The following is a 22836-nucleotide window of genomic DNA, read 5'->3' on the forward strand; positions in this document are numbered from 1 at the left end:
TTGCGGTATTCCATATGATTTCAATGGGATACTGCAACAATAGGAACAAAATACCGCAACATTAGGAACACATACCGCAACATTAGGAACACAATGATCTTTCAGATAAAAACGAATAAAATGCTCATAACAACATCAAAGTGGCAATATTTCGTTATTTTCCCGTAGATTAAGGATGGATTTTATAATTTTCAATTCAATCCATGTAAAAAGTTTGCTTGGGGCGATACAATTGTGGTTTAAACATGAACCCAGCGCTTAACTCCTCCATGATCGGATCAATTACCCTATTTATAATTATATTTTAACAATTACATTTTATATTTTAACAATTTATCCTCATCTTTTCCAATAAACCAACTTTTTTATTACTAACTATCAAACTAACAATAACTGCCAATTATCGGGTCATTTTGTCAGATAGGACCATAAACAAGAAAAAACAGACGTAAAATTGGAGAAATTTCCATCGACGACGGTTTTAACGATTTTTTTAACCTTTATAGTTGTAGCTTTCACAACCAGAGGTGCGCGCATCGTTTTTCTAAGCGTTTGGCGTTTCACAGTAGTGCCTTCTGTTGACGATATTGCACAATGCAGTGTATCGTGAAACATTTCTACCAGTTGATAGTAGTGTAAACTAGGCGATGTTTTTTCACGAAAATTATTCTTTGTGTTACGTCTGTTTGTCTGTGTAGAAAAGATCAACAACAAGGTCGAAGATGTGTATTGTTTTTATCTTGATCACACATCTTGCAGCACACATGGTGCGATTTTTCAGAATAACCTTACATTGTCAAACACTTGAAGGTTAGGTTTTATGTTATAATAAAAAAGGTAAACTGGCAACACTGTCACAATTTTTAAAATCATTTTTATACTCGATATTGTTCAAATCAGCACAAAACATCTATATATGGCATCGAACAATGTTTTTTACGAAATTTATAAACTGCACCTGATTTTGTATGATACTTTATATGAAATAAATGAATATTTTTTCTTAAAAACGCTATATCTCAGGAACGACGCAAATTACCTTGGGAAGTTAAGCTTTTTCGATCGAAAAACGTCTGATAAACACGATGGAACCAAAATATTTAAAATCAAAATATACGTATTTTGAGAAAAACCGATTTCTAGTTTTAAAATTGAAAAATATGATATCTGGCAACACTGTATCAAAAAAATAATATTTTTTCTGGATTCCCTGAACGATTTCCTTTAAAAAAGCCGAAGGGCGAAAATGTGTATGTGCAATCGTTTCAATGATAAAAATAAAAGAAGGAGAGGATAATTTTCATATCGGCCGAAACGAGGGGTGCTGCCACGGGCCGAGGGGTGATCTGATCGGCACCAAAATTTGGATTTTTTCTTTTTCCATCTAAACAAATATTTCAACCAAATTTGGTTCAAATCCGTGATGGTCGATCGCAAGCGGTCGGTCACTTGTTAATGAATATACAAGTAGTTTGTATAATTTACAAATTTTGGCTACTGTAAAAACCTTATCATAAGCAAACATGTGGCGTTACATGCCTTACTATATATCATACTTTGTAATTCTAAATTATACCCCTCAACTTATTTGCTTATAATAATGTGTTTATTTATTTGTGTTTATTTATTCAAACTACTTGTATATTCACTCATATATGTATGTTTGTAACGCATTGCGTGTAACGCGTAACGCGTAACGCACTATATGTTACGTGTAGAATGTCATTAGTTATCTATGACAGACCACACGAAAATTTATAAAAATTTGTCATACATGATGGATTGTTTGTTAAAACTTAGATCTAAACATTAATGGAACGAATTGACCTCGGCTTTTTTCTGCACCGGTGTTTCAGCATGGTCAATATGGAGTGAAAACTGTAGGCACCCACATTGGTACTTCAACTTTGACGATTTTTGTGGCCCAAACCGCTGGATGAAAATATTTCAAATTTTGACCACAACATTTCCTATATTTACTGACGCTGCAGTAAAATTTTCATAAAGCTACTTAAATTTTTCACTGAAATACGGATTTTTGAAAAAAGTATGTCCAAAACTGGATTTTTTAATATAAATTGTTATAACTCAAAATATATAATTTCTATCAATTTGAAATTTTGACCATACAATATCGATATATTGATGATGAAGTGGTAAAATTTTCAGCCAAAAATGTTGATAATTGCCAAGGTTGCAGCAGATTGAACATGACGGATTTTGGAAGAAAAATAAAGCTCGGCTTTTTTTGCTACTGAGTGTAGTACTATGGTACTTATTCAAAATGTTACAGCGCTGCTCAAGTGAAGTTATTTTACGTGTTATTCATGTAATTACACACTTATCACAGACAAACAGACGTAACTCCTAAAGGAAATTCCTCAAAAACTTTTGCCGGTGTCTTTTTAATGCGCACACTGCCACCTGTTGGTAGAACCGCGCGCAACACTGTCGGCCATGATGGATTTTCATTTGACGTTTGTCTAACACGCACACTACTAAACAAAGCACCTGTAATTTCCGTTTGCATCATTCAGCAACGTGTACACTGGCAAACGTCAAAGCGATCGAGCACTAGCGCCTCTGGTGGAAGAATCGCGCAAATAAAATGAAATTTGAATTGATCGTTAAATGCATGCGGCAAGTCGTTTTGAAGAGTGTTACGTCTGTTTGTCTGTGCACTTATTATGGATTTAAGTGTTCGGTAATTTTCTTTACTGAACTCGAATTGTAATTCATAAAAATTGCGACTCTTCAGTATTTTTCATGAAAAGATACTGATATTCAGTAGAATTATTTTCATTTCACTGAGTACGGTAAAAGGAATAACTGATTATACGGTAAACATGATCGTTTGCTGAAATGAGTCAAAAGCCAGTAAGCACCTGTACCGATGTTCGGTAATTGATGATCTTTTGCTGAGTTTCTGTAAAAAAAAAACAAAAACATCCAGCTGACCCTCCTTACAGCTGTCAAACGATGAAGATAGAATCCAGCAGCAGCGGCAGTAGCAACGTTTGACTTCGTAGGAATCGAGGTTCCACCAAAGGAGATTTGGACTGAAGCGCTTCATTTTCGTCATCTAGGTATTAATTAATGGTAGGTCTAGGTATCTAGGGAAAATCGACGAACGGTTTCAATGGATCACTAAAATAACTAAACGGCCGCTATGAAATGAACAGATAGCGCCACCGTAGCCTTGTGTGTTTGACGTAACTCGACTGCTGTCACTGTGTTACCGTCCATATACGGTGGCGCTTTTGTTTTGATGCGGTGAGTAGCGGAGAAGTCGGCTTCAATGATCCATTTTGTACGAAGCCACGGTCTCGTGAAAACTGTTTATGAGGCTTCTCTGATGTGGTTTTCCAGATGCATTCGTTGAGCTCCATGTCGTTACGAACAGTCTGCAAGGCTGGCGAATTCTCACCGAAAAACATTAGAACACCGATGGCTCCATCCCGTATGTGAAAAGTAGATATCTGTCCATCCGTCGCTGATTTTCCATTCTATTTAGTGATAAATTTAAAAGCGAAATGAAGACCAATCCAAATTGGCATTGCATGAACTTGGAAGATCTGGGAGCTAAATCGAACCTTTAGGGAAACCGGGGAATTCGGTAAAACAACATAAACAATAAATGTACTGAAAAAGCCTGTAAAAATGTCTTACAAAATATACTGACTTTTTCGGTACATTTTGACAACTGCACGATTTCCTAATTTACTGGGTTCGTTCGGTACCGATAAAACTACTGGGTGATCAGCAGTTCAAAACCCCAGTAAAAATTTACCGAAGTCGGTAATCGAAACTAGCTGTGTAGAGAAACCCTTTAATGTTTGTAAATTTAACTCCAAATCTCTACTGCCATTCTCGTCGTATTTTATTATTCTGTCGATTATTCGCTTTTGACAATTCCCAAAACAAACTAAAATGGTGGTAAATTCTACCAATTCTCGCGTTCAAATTAACTGATATACAGGAGGTGGCCAAAATGTTTGGGATAGGCATTTTTTTCCAAACAAAAAAAAATCAACATGCTGTGCATGTAGATTGCATCAAAAATTCTCAAATTATGACTGTGCATCAATGGCACAAATTTGAGCTCGATTCATTGATCTTTCGCGAAGTTAGAACCGTTCTCGTAAATCACGATTTTTAAAACAACTTTTTTTTTAAACTATCATACCTCGGAAGCAGGGTTCCTGATTCCCACTTTTCATCTTCTTCCACACTCGAATATAGTCAGCAGCGAACGATTGTCGCTTTAGTTTGTGTGTTTGCTTGTCAGTGACGACAGCAAACACCGGCGAACGGTGGGAAGCCATACATGGAATTTAAACATTCGTCCACATTCGCATCGCAAGCGATGGAGTGGTGATGCGATTCGTGAGTGATATTGCGCGTACGAATATTTGAAGTTTTCAAAAAATGTTTATTATTTTCTTTGCTAATCTAGCATTTCAACAACAATACACTAAAAACATATGCATTACTTGCAGAAATTCTCTTCTAGTTATGATAATAGCCACTTCGATCGCTCACCAGCATTCGTCACCATTCGCCATTCATTCATTCGCTTGCGATCCAAACTGCGACAATCGGTCACGAATATCCATGTCAACCAGCTTGCGCATCGCTTCCCACTGGTGATGGGGTTGCGTGTTTGATCACGACTATCCGTTTGCTGCATCTTTCTCGATTCGCTTCAGCAAAGAGGAGTGAATATTAGTGGAGTGAGGCGAATTTACCGATCCTTGCTCGGAAGCCAATGAATCACATTGAATGAAATTTCGAACGTTTATCAACAAGGTACTTTTTGAACGCTGTAAAAAGTTATGATGCATTGAAAATTTTTGAATCATTCCCTTAGAAACGCATTTTTTACATCATTGTCATTACATTTTAGTTCCGATATCCAAAGATTTTCTACTTCTGTTCTCAAGATATGTATAATAAGATATATTAGATCCTATTTGTATTAAAGGAAGAACACATTTAATAATTTTTGTGCGGTATTGTAAATTTGACTCATTTTCTGTCAAACTGGTATAACTTTATTCATCGTGAGAAAATAATAAATTTTATAACGTCGCATAAAATATATATAAAATACTAGCTGTCCCAGCAAACTTTGTCTTGCCAAGCTGTGGTGGTTTGACAGCTGTTGAAGACATCGCAGCAACGCACTCTAGATTGATTTCAATTCAATCACGCCAAATTTCTTCCCGGCTCATGAAAAAATAGTAATTTTACATTCTTTATTCTTCTTGGATGATTTTCGTAACTTTTTATCTATATAAACACAGCCAAAATGAACATGAATTGAACCGTGCAAGAGTCATGCTGATCGGTTCATCCGTTCGTGAGTTTTGTTGCCTCAAAGGAACTTCAAACTAATTTTTATATATATAGATAGCTGTCCCGGCAAACTTTGTCTTGCCAAGCTGTGGTGGTTTGACAATTGTTGAGGCCATAACGTCACCGCACTCTAGATTGGTTTCATTTCAATCGTTTTGATTTCCTTCCCAGATCACGAAAATCAGTACTTTATCAATTTTCTTACTTTTCTAGTTGTTTTTCGTAACTTTTTGTGCATACATATAAACACAGCCAACACGAATACGAACCGAACCGTGCAAGAGTCAAGCGGATCGGTTCATCCGTTCTTGAGTTTTGTTGCCTCAAAGGGACTTCAAACTCATTTATATATAGGGTAACGGTTAAATTTTGGACCCCTAGAGGACATTGGTTTGAATTTAATTCAAAATCAAACAGATTCAGAGGGTATTTACACATAATGATGATGTTAGTATGTTCGTAAAAGCCTCCACTGTCCGTTAAAAATACCCACAAGGTTCACTGGCTTCCGAAATATGGCAGTTCAAAAATTGGTAGTCTTAAAAATAGTGTTTTACGAGAACGGATATAGCTTTGCAAAAGATTAATCAATCGAGCTTAAGTTTGTACCATTGATGCACATATAATAGGTTGACATACAGTCAAAATTTGAGAATTTTCGATGCACTCTATGAACAGTTGTATTTTTTTGTTGCCTATCCCATCCCATACATTTTAGCCACCTTCTTTATATAGGGTATGTGTTCCATCGTTAATCTCACGCTCCCATATTCACCCTATTCGAAAACAAGCGATTACGGCACCGATTGATTCCGTTCTTTTTGTTTTCATGGGTGCTCACTTCTAACAAAAAATACAAAAATAAGAAACAAAACAAACAGCGCTTCAATCCTTTGTTTTTCGCATGATGAAAATGGGAGCCACATGCTTAAGAAGGGAACCAATACCCTAGTTTGGAAAAGACAAAAATAACAGTTCAATTCAACAAATGCGTTTGTTGAAATTACATGCATCTTTGCCCTTATTTGACCCCCTTCCCCATTCCCCTTAACCGACCCGTTCCCAACCCCATCCTCTGCCGTGTTTTAGTGGAGTGTAGTTGATCAGTGGGGTGAACCTGATCACTCAATTACCCACGAAGGAAGCTACCACTCCATTTTAATATTACGTCATTGGATTCCGAATGGTTAAAATTGAATAATTCAATTATTGTTGCTTCCTTGAAAGTCGATATCCGCGGGTAATTGAGTGATCAGGTTCACCCCACTGATCAATTACACCCCAGTTTACGGTATCATATGATATGAACGAATTTGTTTTGAACAAAACCTAATCACAGATATGCAGACTATAACTTCCAGGAACATGGCTACATTCACATGCGTTTATCAAACTGCTGGCGTAAAATTAATCTCACCAGAGCCAGACCTGGCCAAGAGCAACAAGAGGGCATCCATAAAGTACGTCACGCTTAGAGGGGGAAGGGGGTGGTTCAGAGAAGTGTGACAAGCAATGTATTAAATATAGGAAACACCCGTACGAATTATAGACACTATAGATTCCATAGACTCGCGGAGACATGGTTGAGCAATATAATGTTAGTGTGTTTTACCGTCAATTTAGAGTGTACCGAGCGAATCTGACGTCACGCAATCCACTGTCGCTATTGAAATCGTGACGTCATGCTCGTTTGGCTACACGAACTGACAGTTCGTTTGGCTACAGTTGTCTTCGTCTCCGCGAGTCTATGGAAACTATAGTGTCTATAGTACGAAGGGGGGAGGACGGGTTTAAATGGATGCCTCCCAAGTGGCATGGAGGCTGAAAATATTCAGTTTTTTAGTCAGTTTCATACTAAATAATTGGTTGTTTTTTTTCTCCAAACAAATATCGTTTAAATTTTACTGCCCGATTGTTGAATTTATCTGCCTTTTACCTTCTGCATACAAAATAAACCGTATTTTGAAACGGTTGGTAGAAATTACAAAGATTCGAAATATTGCGTATTTCCCACCCCACTGGACCGCATTCGTACACTCAGCGAAAAAAACTAGCGAAATTCATCGAAATACCTTATGAAAATTTGCTATAACTTATTCTTATGGATGACATAAGAATACCTTATGAAAATTGATCGTGCTTGCTATGACAAATTTCATAAGATAGACTTATGAAAAGAACAAAAAAATCTTAAAATGATGCAGACTGGATTCGATCCATGAACGTCGGGATCACCGAGCCCGTGTTTTATCCACACGGCTACCGACGCTTGAGAATACCATGTTGCTAAACATGAACAAAAGCCAAGCCGTGAGTGACCTTATGAAATTCATCCGAAGCATTATGAATTATTTAAAGGCCGTTTCATAAGTTGGGCCTTATGGAAATCTTAAGATTATTTGGCTGAGTGTAGTTAGCATAAAGGCGGGATCGTGGATAAAACATCGATTTCGAATCGAATTGAGTCGGTGTCTTCTGCGCACTTATTCAACATCTTAAAATGCATAACTGCGCAGAAGACACCAACACGATACGATGCGAAATCGCAGTTGTATTCATGATCCCGCACTTATGCTAACTGCGACAAGGGTCCAATGGGGTGGAAAATTCGCAATAATCATTTCGGTAGGTGTTTAATACTAAATGGTGGTAGAAACAACTAATTTCCCGGTTCGTTACAAATTGTAAACGTGGGTCAAAAACAAAAACACTACTTTTCAAAATTATGTGTCAAGTTTGATAAAAAAACAAACGTGTTAGTTGATTCAAACTGCATGGTTTTTCCTCCATGCAATTATTAATTGTAGGGCCTTCTTTGCCTTTATTGTGAGGTAAATACAATTATACACTATGCCCAGGGAGTCGAGAAAATTTTCACGACCGGAACGGGAACTGAACCCGCCGTCGTGTTATTGCGGTAATTGTTCAAAGCCCACCGGTGTGATAATAACGGACAATCATAAAATTACGGCCCAGTATCAGAACACTAAATTTTCGTTTTCATAGTACCGTCAAGGCGCCATTCACCGTGGGGGCTCCATTCACCGTGTGCCTTTGATTTTTTTTTTCATTATTTCCATATTATGATTGAATGATATGACATATCATTCAATCATAACATGGAAATAATGAAAAAAATATTCGAAGGCACACGGTGAATGGAGCCCTCACGGTGAATGGCGCCTTGACGGTACACTTGATTCGATAAGTTTGACAAAATCACACTAAAACATTTCCAACACTTTTGTGATTCTTTCAGATGCAAACATATGTAAGTGAGCGAATTGTCAAAATAATCAAGTAATTATGTAGTTGCATTACTCCTCGCATTACTCAACTCAATAGAGATAAGTGACATTTCAACACACGAACACTTGCGCAAATTTTTCCTCACACAAAAGTGCACGCCGAATGAAAGGCTATTCAGATTGCATATATGCAAATATTACCCAATCAAATTGGGTAAAACGGGTAAATAATGATAAAACTAACGTCCGGGGCAAGATTGCAAATATTTTCCTCGCAGTTTCACTACTACATCTCAGAGTTGCTCTCTATCACTATCAATGGTAGGCAAACTGCCGATTTTGATAGGCTGACTGCGGTCCAAGTCAGCGTGTGCTCTGTTGAGTCACCGCGTCACCGTCACTTTTCTTTTCCCATCATAACTGGACTGATTGCGATGGCGGGTAGATATCACTGATACACCATCTTTAAAATTCGTTTAAAAATCAAAATAAACACTTAAAGTGATGAAATTTAAATATGTGGTACAGAACAAAAAGTTTCGTATGATGGTCACAAAACATTTTGAGTTTTGGCTAAAATCGCAAAAAGATCAGTTCAGTTGCTATGATAGTGCTCAGGAGTATGGGTCAGTATCAAGTAGTTGCCGGTCACTATCGTTTTGATATTGATCAGCCAACAGTGATAGTGACGATGGTGCAAAATCAGTAGTCAACTGACATGACTGATATTTGGCAGCTCTGCTACATCTACAAAAAAGGCACGCATACATTTGAACGTGATTACCTCTATACCAAACATCTAATGTTTTCGCCTTTTTGTGCGCCTCAATTTTTTTGAGGGTGTGGAGTTTGTACGTCCAATGTACTTGACAGCTTGACTAATAATAGCCTTCCTGTACACATCGCCTACTCAGCAATATGCTAAACTACCACATCTCCTTTTCTTCAACGGAAAATGTGTAGTTAGTAATTTTTTTCAACATTGGTAGCCATGTTTTCATTATCTTAAATCCACTATTTAGATCATCTACGATCTTCTAAAAGATTCAATGTATTACCGTTAAAGAGGGATACTTAGAAATGCAATACCTGCGTCTACGATTTAGGCTAACTTCTTCATGGCATGGTTAATTCCAAATCTCAGACAACTTTTATTTCAGAGTTCCCAGTTCACGGGCTTCGACGTTACCTTAACGCGCCTTCTAAGGCGACCATTGAGCTTCCCCCGGACCTAGCAGATCGAGTCTGCTGTAACGGCTACTCTCTTCAATCTTTGTGTCTGGCCCGATCAGATACTATCCGTCGGGTTCAAACAAAAAGGTGAACATGCTTTCGCTGAACGCAACGGGTCGAATCCGTCGCTCCAGCAGCTCCCTTTGATGGCGAGCTTTTTGCAACTACCGGACCCGGCAGTTCGAAACTGCCGCTTCGGTTGCTCCCATCTATGGTGAGCAGACAGCCTGACCCGGCGAATCGTATTCGTCGCTAAGGCAAGCCCCCTTCTAAGGCAGACTTTTTCAAACAGCCTGACCCGATGGATCGAATCCATCGCTAAGGCAACTTCCCATCTAAGGCGAAGTTGTTTTTGTAACTGAACAGCCTGACCCAACAGATCGAATCTGTTGCTAAGGCAGTCCCCTTTCAAGGTGGACTTTTCGAACAGCCTGACCCGGTGGATCGAATCCACCGCTAAGGCGACAACCTGACCCGACGGATCGTATCCGCCGCTAAGGTAGCTCCCTCTTAGGTGAGCGTTTATTTAGCCGAGCCTAACGGATCGATTCAGTAGTTTCGGCAGGTTTCGGCGGTTTTGATGGACATTTCAATAGGCCATCCGTTCAATTTGCACCGTAGAGCTTGCTTCTTCACAACGGCAGTCTTGCTAGGAGAGTTCCATCAGTGGTTTCTCGACTTCTGGCTCAGCGTCCGATCTTCTCCTGTGTCCCTTTATCCTACCGGTACTCAGCCATCTTTTCAATGCAATCATCGATGCTAAATCGTTTCCTGAAAATTGGAAAAAGGCGATGATCACACCAATTCCAAAAGTCTCCAGTCCCGTCCAACCGAAAGATTTTCGACCAATCAGCGTCCTTCCAGCAATCTCAAAGGTGCTGGAAAAAATCCTCTTGGTGCAAATAACTGACCACATCGATAACCAGAACGCTCCGCTGTTGGCTAGATTTCAGTCTGCATATCGAAAAGGATTCAGCACGACGACTGCTATGACAAAAGTCGTTCATGACATATACAGTAATTTCGATGACAGCTTCTGTACGGTTATGGTTCTTGTCGATTTTTCTCTGGCATTTAATTGCGTTAATCACCTGATCCTCGAAACTAAACTGCGGAACGAGTTCCAGTTTTCTCAGGCAGCCTGCGAATAGGTATCTTCATTCCTCGCGCGACGGAAACAATCGATCCGTTTGGGAAATGCTGTATCGGCCGAGCGCGATGTACTTGATGGCACTCCCCAGGGGTCATCACTAAGTGCACTGCTTTTTAGCCTTTACATAAACAGCCTTCCGTCAACAATACCACCTATACGCGGATGATTTGCAAGTTTATGTTTTCGGTCCATCCTCGGAAGTCGCACGACTTGTGAGTTCCATCAACGAAGATCTTCGATCAATCTTCACATGGGCTGAGGCGAACTGTTTGTCACCAAATCCTAAAAAAACGCAGGCAATTATTTTTAGAAGGACCGGAGTCGTAACCCCCCAAACAAACATCGTGTTTTGGGGAGAAATCATACCAGTCTCGAACAAAATAACGAATTTGGGATTGGAATTAGACAACAATCTGTCGTGGACCCACCAAGTTAACGGTGTAATACAGAAAACCTACAACACCCTGCGAACACTTCGTCGCTTTGCTCCTGTGCTCTCCATGCCGACCAGGATGAAACTTGTGCAGTCGGTGATAATGCCCATCTTCACGTACTGCGATGCTGTGTATTATCCTGGTCTCACAGTTTCTCTTAAGGATTGACTACATCGATGCTTCAAGTCAACGCTACGGTTTGTGCACGGTCTTCGTCGTAGAGACTCAACCGAAGCCGTCCGGAGTTCAATTTTGGGTCACGATTTGCCATCTAATTACAAGCTGCGGATCTGTTGCATAATGCGACAGGCCTATTTCAATCAATTACCCAGTTACATCATGGATCGCATGCAGCAAGGACGCCAGGAACGTACCCGCTCCTTCATCGTCCCTCGCCACACAACGTCAAGCGGGAAGAGTTTGCTGATATACGGAGTCTCCTGCTGGAATGGCCTACCACTCGAAGCAAAGATGAAACCAACGTTGACCAACGTTCAAAGCAACTGTTAAAAGATTAGTTTAGAAGTATTGCAACCATTTTTGATATTTTATTTTTTTTGTGTAACTTTGTCCATGTAGTTTTTCAATTTCAATTATTTTCAAGTTCAAGTAGTTTTTGTAAATTTTATGTCTTTCCAACGTTTTACTAGTTTCTTCCGACAGTTTCCTTGACGTAAGGTATAAGGGTATAATGCGCCCCACCGGGGCAAAACGCCCCCCTTTATTTTCAAACGATTCAAGCGCTTTTCGCATGCGTGATCGATTAGAAATCTTAAATATTAAAGACACAGAGAACAGACATCCAAGTCCAGTTCCCAAACTGTGTAAGGAATTTAACGGCCATTTGAAATCGGCAACACAAGTGGCAACACAGCGGCGCTGCAATCGGTTAATTTCCCATACTAATTTAATTCACCACTTGAAATGTTTCAATTCACCACTGACTGTGGCAATATGGTGTTTGGCGGCGTTAGTGTGCTGGATATTTTTCTTTTGATGGGTCGTATTGCCCCGTTTGTTTTGAAAAGGTGTTACCGTTTGTAACAGTAAGTCTGTGTATTTGTGTTAATTTGTTTATTCTATTGTTAAAAAAAATATATACATTGCATGTTTCCGTATTATTTATTCAAATAATTAAAATTAGCCAAATGCCATAAAAATACCCCTACACGTATTCATACAAACTCACCACACCACACTACAATAAAAAGCACCAATGAAATAGTTTCAGTTCAGTGGAAAAGGGGAAGTTAAAAGGGAAATATGAAAAAGGAGAAGATGACTATTGAAAGATCATCCCAGCGTTAAAGGAATGAGTCAGGATTTTCTCGAAAGAACCTCATTCGAAAAAGACGTTGAAAAGTCGATGAAGATATAAAGTCCAAAAGTTTTTTGAGTACTGAATTTAGTGAGAAGTTTGTAAACCCCTTTTTGAACACGCTTTGTGAGAATCAGAGCCGTTGACCCGGAGTTCCCGGACGTGCTCAGGTGACCCGCAGAGCTCGGCCGACGCGACATACCGTCGGGCTCGCTGAGAATTCCGCCACCGTAAGGCTCCACAACGAAACTCCAGTGGACATAACCTCATTGTGTCCCCACGCCGAACATTACTCCGAGTTTAGTGCGAATTCGGACCTCACGGAATTCTGCCGAAACCCTTCTACGCCAGGCAACCGCCGTTGTCGCTGGTCCAAGCCCCAGATCGAGACCAGTACCCACCAAGCGCTCCCGCCAATTCTCCAGCAGTTCCCGGCCGGCCCATAGGTATTTATTTAAGAATTTCACAACCCACACACACACAATCATCCACACAGCTCTGTATTTGCTAGGGTAATAAATCTTGTAATTGTAATTCACCAGCTTTTCCATTACACCCACATATCCGAGGTCTGATTAGCCGACTAGATTCCACTCCAGCCGACCTTGAGACCAGAGAGGTGCTCCAGATCGCGCTAGCCAGGAAAAGAGGTTGTTGTAGAACCCGGCCTCACACGACAAGCCGTTGCTCTGCCAAGCTTGCCGAGGTCTTTTGTCCTGGTAGCACGTGTGCTACCCTACCTACCAGTAACAAAGGCAAATTTTGGAACGTTTTCGAAAAAAGTTTCAAAGCTTCCATAGCCGCCCCTCCAAAGGCAAAGTTTGTATGCAACATTGCAACACTTCACTGACGTTAGGAACAACGATTTGCAGTGGACAGTACAGGGGATAGACAAAACGATCGGAACAGGCAAAAATTTCACTTTTCAAAAAATATTCAATTAGCTGTTACTTTTCGAAAAGTGCATCAAATATTCTCAAATTTTTACTGTAAGTTCTTCAACTAGTTGTTTATCAGTGGACAAAATTTGGAAAAGATCGGACAATTCTTCACGAAGTTATAAAAATTTTTGAAAGAGGTAAAATTATTCGATAGCCAATTTTGAGCTGTTATATATTCGGATTCAATGAACAGATTGCAATATAATTTTGACCATTTATGACTTATATAATGAGCTATGAAAAATCATTGACTTAACTTAATATTCTTATTACGGAAGAAAATTATAACGATTAGAATATTTTTCTAATAAAACACAAAATTATACAAAACATCAACATCGTTTCAAAATTCAAGATGCAAATTATAGTTCATTAAGTTTCTCTCTAATTGACTTTTATATGAATGCGTTTTGAAGGAAAGTAACAACATAGCCGCCAATAAATTGAAAAAGTAATGGGATGCATATAAAAAATAGACCAATTTACTAAAAAATCGTGAAAAAAATAAAATCGCTACAACTTTTTTGCTTGTTAAAAATTTCACGTTAAGTCAAATGTTTTCCAGAGTTCATTATATAAGTCATGAATGGTCAAAATTTCATTGGAATCGGTTCATTGAATCCGGAGATATAGCAGCTCAAAGTTGACTATCGGATAATTTTATCTTTTTCAAAAATCTTTATAACTTCGTGAAGAATCGTCCGATTTTTTCCGAATTTTGTCCACTGATACACAACTAGTTGAAGAACTTACAGTAAAAATTTGAGAATAGTTGATGCACTTTTCGAAAAGTTACAGCTAGTTGAACATTTTTTTGAAAGTGAAACTTTTGCCTGTCCCGATCATTTTGTCTATCCCCTGTAGATGGAGTAAGGCGCCTGTTTTAGATTTATTGCCATTTCTGCTCATGGGGGGCATATTGTACCTGTTTACCCTAAACATTAGACATTGCACGATCCGCCGACCGGTGCGTCCGAATGGGAGTTGCTTGTTATGGTAATTAAGTATTGAACTGTTGATAAACCGGGCTAGTCTCCATTTTCACGCCGGTCTGATGTCGTGATAGATTCTCTGTCTAACTACGATGAATGAAAAGTATAATCTGTCGCTGTATTAGCTGATGTGTCTGTCATATGACGTGAATAAAATTATGGAAAATTTATTCAAGGTTTTTTTTTATAACTTATCTTTCCAAATTTTCAACCTTTTAATGGAGTTTTGAACTCTGATATTTATTAGGAGTGAGGTTAACACATTGATTTATTCATTTACTTTACTCATTGATCAAATGCGAAGCCGTTTGATATTTTCCTTGTTTCGATTGTTATCTACTTTGTGTGAAACTTAAGCATAACACTTCATCTGGACAAAAGCACCCTTACTGGTACATGTACCATGTATGTTGATTTTAATGATCGTGAGCGTCGTGACGCTTGTTTCATTTGGTTCAACCAGGCAATTTGTTGACGCAAATATCTCGGGAGATAGCACGCTGTGCAATCTGGAGGAATTTGCACCGCTTATTATCGGCTCGTCCGTACATCAGATGAACGACGTCGAGAGGCCGTGAAGCGTAACGATATATATCTCGTTGAACGTCTGTGGCAAGTGGAATAGTTGAATGTATAAGATATTCTCATGAATTTCACCTCCAACAGAGATAAATATAACTTACAAAAGCCGGGAGCTTAGCTGTTTGAATATGGAAATTAATACCTAGTTTATGAAATTGTCAATTGCTTGCACATTTTGGATAGCTTTCCTTTGTGCTATAAACAAAAAACTTATATACTAATGTGTTGAAATCAGCAAACAACAACTAATAAATCATGAATAAGAGGCCAGCAAATTTTAACACCATAACGTTAGCAACTCGAACATATTTTTAGTTTTCTGCAATAAATTGATATCGTGATGTTACATTTTTTTTGTTTTTGTCTCAAATGATCATGAATATTTATTTTATTTTAAAACTACAATAAAATGCCTTCGATCAAATGAGAAACCTATTATTGACAACGTTATCATTTGATAAAGTATTTCTATACATCCTCGAATATAGGGTAATTCGCTGATTGTTGAACACTACCCAAATGTTGAACAGTTTCTGAATATTTTATTATAAACTTACTTAAGTAATTTTCATCCAACGTAAACTTATGATGTAGATGCATATCCATGTGGGTCACGATATTGCTCTAATTAAGTTACAAAATTATACATATTTTACGTAAAAAAAAATTATTGAAAATTTTGTACCGCTGATGACACGAAAACTGCACAATTCTTAATATTAATTTTAAGAAATTGCTGTTACGATATAAGCTTTGTGGGCAAATCGACCACAAATATCAAAGGCACACCATAGTTACAAGACATGCAAGGATGTCATTAACAATTTAACATTGTTTAAAATAACATTTTCATTGTAATTAAATTTGAAAAAATATTTTTCTTATCACACTATCATTATGTATCCATGATCCAATTGTTGAACACTGGCATAACCTACGATGTTAGCATGACTGCTAGAATTTTTTTTTCACTTTACCTAACCGTGCATTGCATGGGGTTTCAAAGGCGTTCCAGGGATGTTCTAGGAGTGTTCCAGTGGTCTTCAGAAAGATTCCAGTGGTTTTCAATGGGTTTCAAGTGTTTAAAACGACTGCAGTCCACTAGAGCTCTCTTCAAATGTGCGATTCCTTGTCATTTAAATGAATTGTCACTAGCTCGGACTAGCTGAGCACAAAATACGAAAAACCCGGAAGAAAATCCGCCAGAATGAAAAAATATCGTAAGTCGGGTCAAATTTTCTCAAATGTTGGACCACTGTTGGACCCACATCGGGTAACTATCGTGTCTGTGTTGGGTTTGGTGGCCAAAATAAAAACATGTGAATGATAGGTTGATGTCGGGTTATACGTCATCAATTACGAACAAAGCTTCAACCGTTCAACAATTGGCGAGAACCGTCCAACATTAGGATGAGCTAGCTTAAGGAAGCGTTCAACATTTGGGTTACAGACTTCCCATACAAATGTTCTATTTTCTCTTATAAAATGGAATTTAAGGGAATACAAATTCAATGGGCAGTATAAGGGATAAGTAGATCTAGACGTTCACTGGATATTTTTCAACCTAAGTGGAATTATGCACGGAAAAACAAACGAAAACCTAAATGCCGGTACTAACCGTTCAACAATTGGCGAATTACCCTACTTTAGTTACAGGGTTAAGCATAGCCAAACAGATGGAAATATTCGAACAATTTTCGATTCAAACGTGCCACCAGGGAGCCGACTATCAAAAATTCAAATTGATCGGTAATTCGGTGTACGGTGGTTAGTTGTGTTGTATCAGGCAACCCCTTTTTAAAATGGTATCATTTGCAGTCTTTGCAATCGATTACTTGTTCATTTGCACATTGTAAATACTTTTTATATCTATTTATGCATATTTCTGGTGATCGATTTGAATAGGTCGAATCTACATAGGAATCACATCAAACATACGACCTATTTAAATCGAACGTCAGATTTATTGTGAGTATCCCTCGTCCCTCCGCCGCTCGTCGCCGTTTTCAGTGTTAGTGTGGGATCAAAAGTGATTTTTCAGCAGGGCGGGAATCCGAAGTGTTGGCTAGTTCCAACCAGGGATGCCATATATACAGATTTATCCCTTTCGTGACGAACAATCACAATTGTGCTGTTGAGCGGTAACAGTTTTGCATATTTTTTCATCTGTTTATACTTTGTTTTATGAGATGTAAACTGTTCCAATAATTCAGCCATTACATATACTTGTTTGTGTGTAAACAAACTTTTGTTTACATTGCCTGTGAAATTTACCACAACAAAATGAACAAAAAGTGTGCAAAAACCGTAAAACATGAAAAAGTTTTATCTGTCGCATATTTATTATTTCCGATTTATCTAGGTAGTCAAAGCTAGAAATCGAAAGATAAAGAGTAGTTCTTTCAAATGAGGAAAAATAACTGTTGCTTTTTTGGAAAGTCTGAGAGTTCTGGAAAGCCACAGTTGAGCAGTTTGTATGGAAATTCCACTTTTTTGCGCTCCGTCCCGAAAGGGTTATCTGTATTATCACAGAGAACAGACATACAAGTCCAGTTCCGAAACTGTGTGAGGAATTTAACGGCCATTTGAAATCAGCAACACAAGTGGCAATAGCGTGGCGCTGCAATCGGTTAATTTCTCATACTAATTTAATTCACCACTTGAATGTTTCAATTCACCACTGACTGTGGCAATATGGTGTTTGGTGGCGTTAGTAATGTCATCGTGCATTGGTTTGTAACCTTACTCAAGTAAAGATTCAAATCCTTACACAACCTTTCGAATGAAATTTGTTCTAGCCTGGATGTCTGTTCTCTGTGGTATTATACAGATTTTTGAGCACCCGTACAGATTTCGATTTATATGAAATACAGAATTTTTAGCTAGACGGGCTATTTTAATTTTGTTTGAGTGTGTATTGATGACAGATACTGAAATGAACTCTACACTCAGGAAAATTGCCTCATACTTAATGGCAAATATCCAACGCGCCCTTGGAGTTTTTGAACGGAAGGTGTTGCGTACCATCTACCGCGAAAATCGGGAGGCTACGGTGGGCGGGTCACGTCATCAGGATGTCGGATAGCAACCCGACTAAAATGGTTCTCGAGAGTCATCCGACCGGTACAAGAAGACGTGGGGCGCAGCGAGCTAGGTGGGTCGACCAAGTGGAGGACGATCTGCGGACCCTACGCAGAGTGCGGAACTGGAGACAAACAGCCATGGACCGAGTGGAATGGAGGCGGCTACTATGTACAGCAGAGGCCACCCCGGCCTTAGCCTGACCGGTAAGGTAAGTAATGGCAAATATCCATGTGCCAAACCACATCCAAAGTATATGCAACCAATACCCGATTACGCAGGTAAATTGGTACATGAATAGTATGTGCTCTAAATTGTATGAGTCGCTGCTGTATGGTGCCTCATCAAAAGTATGAGTCGCACTAATGGAAAACATTTGTTTACCCCCATTGTAAAAATCCAAGTCCCGGACACATAGAAGGAATGAAGATTGTTTTCCCAGTGTAGGGAAGAAAGAGGAAGCGATCGGATCAAGCATGATTCGGGAGACCGTGGAAGTAAAGGAATCCCACTTGACCGCTCCCGTACACATCCTTTCAACAATGTTGTCCGGAGTGATATCTCTACCGCATATCTCCTGCATATGCACCTCCCAAGTAACAATTCCATTGCTGATTGGTTTTGTTTGATTTTTATCAGGGTTTTATTACAGCAATAATTAAAACCCTCAGTTTTATGACTACTTTTATGAAAACCATTGATAAAATGTTTTATAGTATACTTGAAGATATTCATAAAGCTAGATTTTAAGAGTAAACAAAACTCTCCGATATGTAAACCTTCTGGCAACCATTATTACCACAATAAAACTGTTCAAACTCTCAACAGATGGCGATCCGTACGATTAGTAACGACATTTGTTGGTAGAAAAGCAGAAACTACGACACTACTAGGTTTATTGCGGTCATCATAAAAGTAAACTTGCTTTCGTTTTATTGTCGCAAATTATGGTCGTCGCCATATTGAAGAATCAGCTTACGTGAATGGGAACTAGGTAATTTTGCTCGAACTACCAATAAACTGATAGTTTGCCACCATTTCCATAACATGCTCACATAAATAAACTCTATCAGGTGAGTTTTATTGTGATTCGAGATAGTTTTACTGAATTAACGCATTGATTTTTTTCATTCCAAAATGACAATATTCACCATTTTCGAAGCGCATTAATTTTATGAATCTGCAACTCCAATATTCACGGTAAAATTGAATGCGCATAAGCCTAGCAATACAATAACTACTAAAATATTTCTTTGAAATGAAGTATTCTCCTGAACTTTGCGTGCCATCTAAGAAGCTTCTCTGCATCTTGAGCTGTCATAGTTTTTGCAAAAAAAAAAACAACAACAACCGAGAATGGAAAAATACTTTAAGTCTTTTAAAACGGTTTTATTGATACTCTTAATGCGGTTTGTAATACCTCTCCGAGAGTGGTCCACTCAGCCGGGATATGCTCTTAAAGAGGTTATCATGAGGTTTTGATGTATAAATCAGTTTTATTCTGAGTTTTTTTTTAAAAAATTGGTCATGAAGATCTCCTATAGAGTCGAACAAAACTTAAAATGTTACTTGGGCTTTGCTCCACAAAGAGTACATGCTCCGCGGTCTCGTCGCAGTCTGCGCTCAACGAAAACAAACTATCGAAAATCATCAAAATATCTTATGAATTTTTGCTACAACTGAACATTATGGATGCCATAATGTTTAGTTGTAGCATTATTGATCGTGCCCTATCACCAATTTCATAAGATAGACTTATGATAGGGCCCATATAGCCGAGGCGGTAAACGCACGGGTATTCAGCATGACCATGCTGAGGGTGACGGGTTCGATTCCAGGATCTTTTCGTAAAGGAAATTTCCTTGACTTCCTTGGTCATAGAGTATCTTCGTGCTTGCCACACGATATCCAGTTATCCGCGAGCGGTAATGGCGGCGGCGGGCACAAAAAACCGATTCGAATTTTGACGTTTCTTGGGGATCGCAAACGTTTGGCGCCACCAAACGGTGGGTGAAGGGGTGAGGAGGAGAATGAAACTGTTTTGACTTTCCCCAAGAAACGTCAAAATCCGAACCGGTTGGATTTGCCCGCCGCCGCCATTACCGCTCGCGGATAAGTGGATACACATGCAAAATGGTCATTGGCAGAGGAAGCTCTCAGTTAAAAACTGTGGAAGTGCTCATTGAACACTAAGCTGAGAAGCAGGCTTTGTCCCAGTGAGGACGTTACGCCAAGAAGAAGAAGAAGAAGACTTATGATAAGAGCAAAATAATCATAAAATGGTGCAGACTGGAATCGATCTATGAACACCGGGATCACTGAGCTCGAGTTAAATCCACACGGCTACCGACGGTTGAGAATACCATGTTGCTAAACGCATATAAAAGTAAAGCTGTGAGACGATACTGCGTTACAGAGCGACCTTGTGAAATTCATCCTAGTTATTATGAATTATTTAAGGACAATTTTATGAAATCCCGCTGCAACAGTGCATCAGAACTTCAAACTCACAAATCTCATGAAGCAAGCAACAGTGCATTTTATTATTCTGTTCTTGCTCACTTGTAATAGGTGAATTCGGATGACCCCCAATTGTAGAGGCGCTAAGTGAGAAAATCACTTAGCGTTTACATCAAAAATTCAATTTTTCGTTTTCAAAATTAACTCATATTTTACCTTGGTGGTTGCTATTTTCCATTGGTAATGGCTTCTATTATCATCAATCTCGATGCCCACGGCGACAGACATCGGATTGGCCAGCTAACAAAAAATCCGGGAGATCGCCCGCTGGAGGCATAGCAAGAGCTCCTCAAATTAATCACATAAGTTGTTCGTAAGTACCTACCGGATCTAAGCGCATCTAAAAGAGAATTAGATTTTCTTTTCAAAAAGTGCTCGTTTGTTTCTCTACGATGCGTTCTAGGGTTCTCATTCCTGCCACCAGATGCGGAGGGATCGTTAGTTATCGTTGGATTCACCTATAAGCTTAAAATAAGAAGCTCAGGTGCGCTGGTTTTGTTTACGAAGAGATTTGTGCCCTCGAAATCGTGAGTAGGTATCATAGTCGGCCATTGTGGCGGCCATTTTGGGATTCTAACAAGTCTGTCCTTAAAGGCTGTTTCATAAGTTAGGCCTTATAAAAAACCTAAGTTTATTTGGCTGAGTATGCGCATTCTGGACATGCCGTGAAGCTTGCATGTGCAAATCTATATGCAGATAGCATCTAAAGCACCCATGGCCTGACATAAATTGTGTCAAGTGAAAGTTCACCTCGCCATGGAGCGTGCTCGTCCATTCAGACACGCTCGGTATGGGCATTGATACACAAGCAAAATGAAAGACCGTACTTTAGGAAGTTCGACTGTATAGGCTTTTGATTAGCACTCAGCTGTTAAACGCTTGAATGTTCAATAACCCAGTTGTGTCTGATACGACCTTCATTTTACATCCAGACAGGAACTCACATGTAGCCGTTCGATTTGATGTGAGGTTTTGTTAATAATTTGTTATAATAATATATCGATTTTCACGCCTCTAATTCTTCTGTCGGTCAATAGGTTGCAATATTCGGAATGGCAAAGATGTCACTTGGTCTAGTTCTACAAAAAAAACTGTAATGAAGCATATATTTCACTACATATAAGACACGGAATAAAACTAGCATTGCAAACATCTTGGACGGCCGTTCGACGCAGTCCGAGTCGCGACTTATGACATGGCGCGTGAACTCTGGACTTGTCAAAATTGCCTTGCCTGGGTAGGCGAACTCGGGTAGGTCTATCCGGTCTACAAAGTGGCACATTTGATGAATGGAAAAAAATCCGGACCTCGATTGTTTCTCACAGGGCTCGAGGAATTCTTTCAATGGTAGCACAGGTAGGACCGGCTATTTACTTTAGTACAGGGGTCCTGTAGCAGGGTTTTTGATAGTTAATGCTAGGTCCACAGAGAACAGACATCCAGGCTAGAACAAATTTCATTCGAAAGGTTGTGTAAGGATTTGAATCTTTACTTGAGTAAGGTTACAAACCAATGCACGATGACAACACCCTAAACCCTAACCCTAAACCCCCCCCCCCCCCCCCCCCCCCGTGGCTACACCAGTGTGTGGATTATCTGGGTGCTATCACCACTTCACTACTTCCACTATTCACTCTGTGCAGACCAGTCTTAAATTTGCTGCCTTTGTAAATTGGCTTTGAGCGTTCTGTTTACTAACTTGTGTATTGCTTTCACAACTGTTGCAAAGTAATTGCTGGATTGGCAATGGTGGTTCACGATCCAGGCCTTCGACCGTCGACTTTACCCCACCCACAATGGCCGCCCAACATGTCCTTCTGCGACGCCTGGTGGTGAGTAGCGGAACTCTTGACTACGTTACATACATCTCAGTGGGTGTTGGGTAGTGTGCAAGTTCAGACATTTAAGGACTTCCTGGTACAAGATTACAACATAACGATTAACAAAACACGATAATCTCACGCCACTGCCCAACT

General features: G+C 39.2%; 1 protein-coding gene and 1 long non-coding RNA gene across 8 annotated transcripts in view; one reads left to right on the forward strand and one right to left on the reverse strand.

Moving 5' to 3' along the window:
* LOC109411550 (sodium/hydrogen exchanger 9B2) overlaps window positions 1–22836 on the reverse strand; it is a 113829-nt gene that overhangs the window by 37445 nt on the left and 53548 nt on the right. The gene's annotated exons all lie outside the window — the stretch shown is intronic.
* LOC134288043 (uncharacterized) lies at window positions 8543–13498 on the forward strand. The gene is made up of 2 exons (XR_009997721.1): window positions 8543–9107; window positions 12212–13498. It is a non-coding gene; the product is annotated as an uncharacterized LOC134288043 (long non-coding RNA).

Source organism: Aedes albopictus, chromosome 2 (genome assembly GCF_035046485.1).
Source record: "Aedes albopictus strain Foshan chromosome 2, AalbF5, whole genome shotgun sequence".
NCBI lineage: Eukaryota > Metazoa > Arthropoda > Insecta > Diptera > Culicidae > Aedes > Aedes albopictus.